The sequence below is a fragment of the Morone saxatilis genome, unplaced genomic scaffold (genome assembly GCF_004916995.1).
Source record: "Morone saxatilis isolate NCDOM2014 unplaced genomic scaffold, NCSU_SB_2.0 Contig21, whole genome shotgun sequence".
Taxonomy (NCBI): Eukaryota; Metazoa; Chordata; class Actinopteri; family Moronidae; genus Morone; species Morone saxatilis.
The window spans coordinates 1632788-1639490 of NW_023339774.1; positions in this window are offsets into that span (position 1 = coordinate 1632788).

Sequence of the window (6703 nt, forward strand, 5' to 3'; positions counted from 1 at the left end):
AGTGGACTAAAGAACATAAGGGAATGGTGAATGGTGAAGTCAGATCGTACAGATACTGTATAAAATTTGACATTGAAAATATATAATCAGGCCTAAACCAAGACACCTGGATGATCTGAAAGAGAAAGAAACCTTAGATGGACATATCTAACACAGAAGACCTCAAACCTAAACTAAAAACTGAAGGAATAGGTATCTTTTACAGTCTTTAGTATTCCTCCAGCCCAGTTGTAGCATCTTATTTCAGGAGGAGAAACTAATGTTGACCGTCAGTAGGGGACATGAAGTGCAGTCTCCAGGGTCCTGATTTAAAAATATCGAAGTCCAAAAACTGAACTTGCTAAGGGGTTTGGGGGTAAGCAAACCATCAAAGCAAAGTTATTATTTCACAACGTATTGTATTCCCCTTGGAAAGCTGCAATGGGCAAATGCTAGGATGCTAACACACTAAAGTAAGATGGTGAACATGGCACCATTATACGTACTAAACATCAGCATGTTAGCATTGTCACTGTCAGCATGTTAGTGTGATGATGTTGGCATTTATTTCAAAGCTTTACGTGCACCATCACAGAGCAGCTAGCATGGCTGTAGACTAAAGGCTCCCAAAGTAGGTCCCTTCAGGATGGGTTAAGAGTGCCACAAGATTTATTATATTGTTGTTCATGCCACATTTAAAAACCTTGACGACATACTGTATATAAAACATAACTTGTAGTTAAGCTTTTTTGAATTGGAACTACTATTGGCATAAGTTGGATATTTCAACTATTTATCCATTACCTCATTTCAACTTTTTATACCATTTTTTTTTTAACAATTTCTTCTCTTTATCTGTTACATTTAGCTAACCATTTATCCATATTTTTAGCTAATAATTTCAACCATTTATCCATTACTTTTTCTTCAACTCTGTTACATTTTGATTTAGCTAACCATTTATCCATTATGTTTAGCTATTTATTAACTTTTCTGCTGGCTCACTTTATTTTTTTTAATCAAATCATAATTTCTATATTTTTTTAATTAGCTGACCTACCCTTTCCATGTAGCCCCTGGTAAGTGCAGAAGAAGCCTATGGGGTACATCCCCTTGCAGTCACTGTTGTAGCCATTGCATTACAGTTCTTTTAGTTTTTTGTCCCATTAACATAGCAAGGAGAAACCATAATTTAATAACCACGTTCAAAGATCGATTTAATCTGCAGATTGATTCAAAATCATAGAAGAATTATGATTACTGCATCACACATCTGTCAGGCATATCACCGTGTGCGCGCAATGTGTACAGTGCTGTTTGTGCTTGTCTATGTAAACTTGCTGCTAAAAGGAAATCATATAAGCATTTTAATTTGTACAATTTTGTTTACCCACAAATTAAATAAAAGAAACGCAGTATGGTAAAAAGATTTGCCGCACATCTATGATTCAGGGGTCCAAGATTTCCGTTTTTTTCAAAATAATGACTCCTCCTCTATTCATCTTCTGCCTCCTTTGCTTTTCTTTCCTGTTATTACAGAATTATGAGAAGTATCTAGAAGGTTTGCTGTGTGAGGTGGGGTGTAAAACTCAAGCAGGGACCCTCAATGTTGCTAATTCATTTACAGATTTAATTAGATGGATGGAGCCCTTGCCGTTATTAAAACAGAGAGGGAGAGAATGTTGCCAGCACTACAGGACTTTTTAATTACAACTCCACATCCCCGCTTGCTGACGTCTGGGGAACCAGTTAATTAAAATCCTCATTATTTTACTTTTAATTAGTTCCCCCCTCTTTTGTTTCCTTGCGCCATATGGCAATGTTCCGTGGTCAAATCAACTTAATTGAGCTAATTAAGTTGATCAGTTTAATTATTCAAAGTATTCTGATTGGATGAAATTACTACCCCATCCCCCTCCTTCATACAAAAAATCCCCACTTCAGACTCCCATTTTCACAGCATATCCATGTCATATCATAGTAACTGATAGTTGGGGTGGCTCAAATCTTTTATAAAAGGATCAGCGATATCTGTGTTCCTTCCACTGTGAAAAAAGGGAAAGACCCGACTCATGGAATCCACCTTCCATTACCCTAGCAAGAAGGCAACATTAAGTAGGTCTGAGAGCCAATGATAAGAGTGAACAGTTCTCAGAAGTGAGACGCATCACTCCTTTTTTTCCCCCAGAGAACTTTATTTAAGTTTTAGCTAAATATTGCATGAATTTGGATCCTACGCGGCTACACTTTTTTGGCAAATTAAACTGCATTTCATGTGTTGTATTGGCCTTTTAAAGGTATTTCAACTGGCAAAAGACAACTTTATTGGATTGTCCACCTACAGATAGTTTATTTAGAGTATTTATAACATTTCAACAGATATGTGACAATTCTTCAACTTACCTTTACCAAAATGGGGTTTAAAAAACACATTTCAAACCTTAACCGCAGAAAACAGTTCAATCTCAACTAATAAGCTGCGGACTATCCATATTAAGTGTTACCAAAGTTTCTATTGGAAAAAAAAGTTAAAAACACATCAAAAAAACCTTTGCCGTTATACTTCTGTGGGAGCTTCTGTGGAGTTTTATTTGTATAGCGCCAATTCATAACAGAAGTTATCTCAGGACACTTTTCGAGCAGGTCTAGACCGTACTCCTTATAACTATAGCACTCTACTGTGTGGAGGATCAATTAAGACAACAACCTCTATCATAGTCCTATTTGTTCACACCAGTGAATCATTCGTTGATGCCAGTTATTGTTATAAGGTTATTTTATGTGTGCACATCACAGATTGACTCATAAGCACCACTTGCATCAATAAACTGACGACTGCAAACAACTGCAGACTATTGCAAGAGGCTGTAAAGGCAGGAATGACTGGAATGAAGGTATCATCACAATATTTACATCATCAAGGGCAGCAGCCAGCTCACAGCTGCCATCTGAAAATACTAATAGAGCATTAAAGCATGTACCAGCTGCTTTATAGTCTTCTCTTTCCCCGAAGGCTGACCAAAAATACACCAAACCAACAAATACTGCACATGATCCATGTAACAATAATGACCCCAGGGGTGTAACTGTGACGGTTCCACTGTAACCCTGTAAATCAACAAAATTGCTATATTTATATTTCTGTTACTGTACGGATTAAATAAAGGAGATACAACGTGTTAAGTGAGCTTTATATGTGTTAGGGCATATTTTGGGACAGAGCCTAAACTTGGACAGATTACAAGATCACACAAGAATTTATTCCTTCAATCAATCCACCCTTGAGGAAATACTGGCAGCGATAGGGGTGGACAAGGTGTGACGCAGCGAGAAGATACTGTTCGTTAAACAACTATGGCGGCTGCTAAACAGGTTAGCGTAGATGCTGCTAGCATCAGTTCACAATCACGTTATATGGTTTGTCTGTGATAGACAGCTATAGACAGATGGTTCATCCAACCACCTGCCGAGTCATTTTTGAAAGAGCCTGCCTTTTTCCAAACAGTTGCCAACGACAACTTCCAAAATGGTTTTATGTAACAAACCATCAACAGTCAGGTTAGGGGGGTAGATTTTCCAGTCTTTGTGCTAAGCTAGGCTTACCATAGCATGAATCCAGTGTTGTTGTTAATGCACACACAAGATTGATATTGATCTTGTAATCTCACGCTTACAAAAAGGATAATAATATTTCCCAAAATGTTGAACTCTTCCTTAAAAGCTTCAGCTGTGTACTTGTGTTACTATGACAACCAGCAGCTGTAAGTATTCATGTAATTAGCTGTGGCGTAACTGTAATTATGGTGAGTTTGAGCTTCTTTGCTTTTGTTTTGATGTTTGAGATTATAACATAAAGTAGTTAATCTCAAAATGACATACTTAAAATGACAATGTTAGCATGTTGATGTTTAGCAGGTACAATGTTTACCATGGTCACCACCTTAGTGTTGTGTGTTAGCATGTTAATGTTTGCTAATTAGCACTAAACAAAAGTAATAAAAGTACAGCTGAGGCTGATGGGAATTGTTGTTGAAGTATTCAACAAATTGAAATTCTGATATTTTACTCAAAACCAAATTCCAATGCAATCCATCCAAGAGACCTTCATTACAGCAGCCATTTTCACATGAAATAGTAGGATAATTGCAGGTGGTCTCAATCATACTAACTAAGGTCTCTGTTCAGGTCAAATAGAGTCAGAATTCGACTAGTGTACACTGCAAAGTCTTTGCTACACTAAATGGAACAGAACCTTAATTACCATAATTTATAACACCTGTGTTTACTCTATTTCATGCCAAAATGGCTGTGAAAAAGGTCTATTGTTTTTGAGACATTGCAGTCTGGGCCAAGGTAGTGGACCAACTGATCAGCCGACAGACCACCACCGTCCTTGGTGCCATGCTGCTAACTAAAAATAAAATTTAGCTTCTATGGATCGGAAATCTCTCACAGATGAGCTGTGTTTACCAACAGAACTGCTGCTGACTGCATGTTTGCTGTATTCATTACATCATTTTGTACTCACAATATGTATAAAGACCTCAGGAGGACAGCAGTTTTCACTGACGCAGGAAGCGGCACATCTGGCACTGACACTCTCACCAGTCTCTCTTAATGCTCAGTCACACAGTCTGCTGCCTTCAGCACAGTGTTAAAGCAGCAGGCACATGATGTCGCATGTGCAGCAGGTGTTAAGAATAAAGTGGCCACTGAATGAATATATGGAATATAAAACGTGAAAACTGCAAATGTTAAATTTCATAATATGAAACATTCCTATTTTGATCAGGCTCCTTCAGATTAAGTGGATCAGTGGTCTTCCACATATCTCATATTGTGGACCGCTCCACATTTTCGTGTGCACAAAAACTGCAGTTTCTCACATGGCCACTTGAGGCTGGCTCCAGAAGTGAGTCAATCTCCATAAAGGCCCCATATTAAAATGTGCAACTGTGCAGCTTTAGAAAAGGTAGAAATAAACATGTTCACAGTATAGAAAACGTGTTTGGTCTCTGAACTTCTGCATAATTAAGGACATGGCCATTTTGAGTGATCATTGGGTGCTATGACTGGTGGCTTTTTACAGTAATCAGGCTTCATTCAACCCTTGCTCTACCTCTTTGCCCAGACTCTAGACCCCCACGACAGTGACAGCCATAACCGACTACACTGAGCTACACAACGGCTCTTCAGAAACCTATGGGTGACATTACGGACACTATGTCTATTTTTAACAATACAGTCTATGGAACAGACCTAAGACCTAAGTTCATCGTTAGCGAAAAGTTGTTAGCTGCTACTAGTTATCAGAAAAGTGTCTGTTTTTTATTTAAGTTGATAGAAACTGCATATTGTTTGTATATTGCTGTTTGAATGTAACAGTGCTTTACATATAGTAAAGCTTAATGCTTCAGTTGTTGTTATCTGTTGCAACTAGTTATGCAGTGTACAGTGGGAAGAAGGTGTTGCATTAGCTTAGTGAGCTGATAGGCAATGATAGATTTGGGCTCATCTTTAAGCCCATATCATAGTCACACTAAACCTAACCACCCTTACCCTAACCAAGATGTTTTTTGTGCCTAAACCTAAACAAACCACGGTGGTATATCAGAAAATGGTTGTTGAATCTTGTTGTTATTGTTGTTGTTACAAATACTATGAAATAAAGATTAAACTTAGGCGGACCATCTAAATAAAGTGTTAGAAGTACATGTCAAGTCATTGGTGTCAGTTGTCAGAAAAAGTTGAGATGCTATGAGGAAAAAAATGAAATTTTTGGGGAAAATGACATGTTAGGAAAAAGCCAGAAAAAAAAGTTCTTAATATTTTTTAAAAATGGAGTCAACCTTTTGAGAGGTTTTTTCCAGGAGAGAGCAGTCTGCCAGTTTACATGTGGATGACTGGTTATAGTTTTCAATCATAGGTTTTAGTCGAATTAGACATTTATGCTTAAAACATAACTTTTACGACCTTATCTCATAGCAGTATTGTTGTTTTCTCATAAGGTTATGACTTAATCTTTAAATATTTAGACTTAACAAATTTTTTTCCACTAGAAGTTTTGCTAACCCAGTTGAACTTAACCTGTTGAGTTTGCCAGTGGTCAACATTGATTAAGTCAGACTCACGCTGATGTTTACACCACAGGTCTCTGCACCAATTTCTCAATGTTCTCCTTTATCCAATGTTTAGAAGAACTGTTTTCATCTATTTTGAATTAATTTCATGTAAAGCTAACCTATAAGCACAGGCAAACCTTCACTGATGGTGTTCTTCCACCAAATCAGCTCCTTTTCTTGAACTGGTTCTGTTCAAGATTCTTGGAACCTTGGCGCTATCTAGTGAACCAGCCCGTGTTTCCACCAGTTTTGAGCGAAACCATTGTAATCAGATGTGCCATGAAGAGAGGGTGGTGCACAAAAAACAACAACGCTTGGTTCCAGATGGGAACCAAATTTCGGGTTCCAAGCCAATTTATACTTTGGTTGAAGTGCTCCAAATGGTTCAAAGAACTGGTTGAACCAGAATTTTTCCCAGTTCCCAAGTTCCCAGTTGGTGGACTGAAAGAGAACAACTAAAGCTGGAGGTGGTAAAACCAAATAAGTTAATATAACTCAAAAAACTGTTGAAACTGATTACAAAACGTTAAGTAAAACTGAATTGTGTTAAAAAAAAGAACCATTGTTGATCAAGTAGCTTTAGTAATTTTAAGTGTCACTGA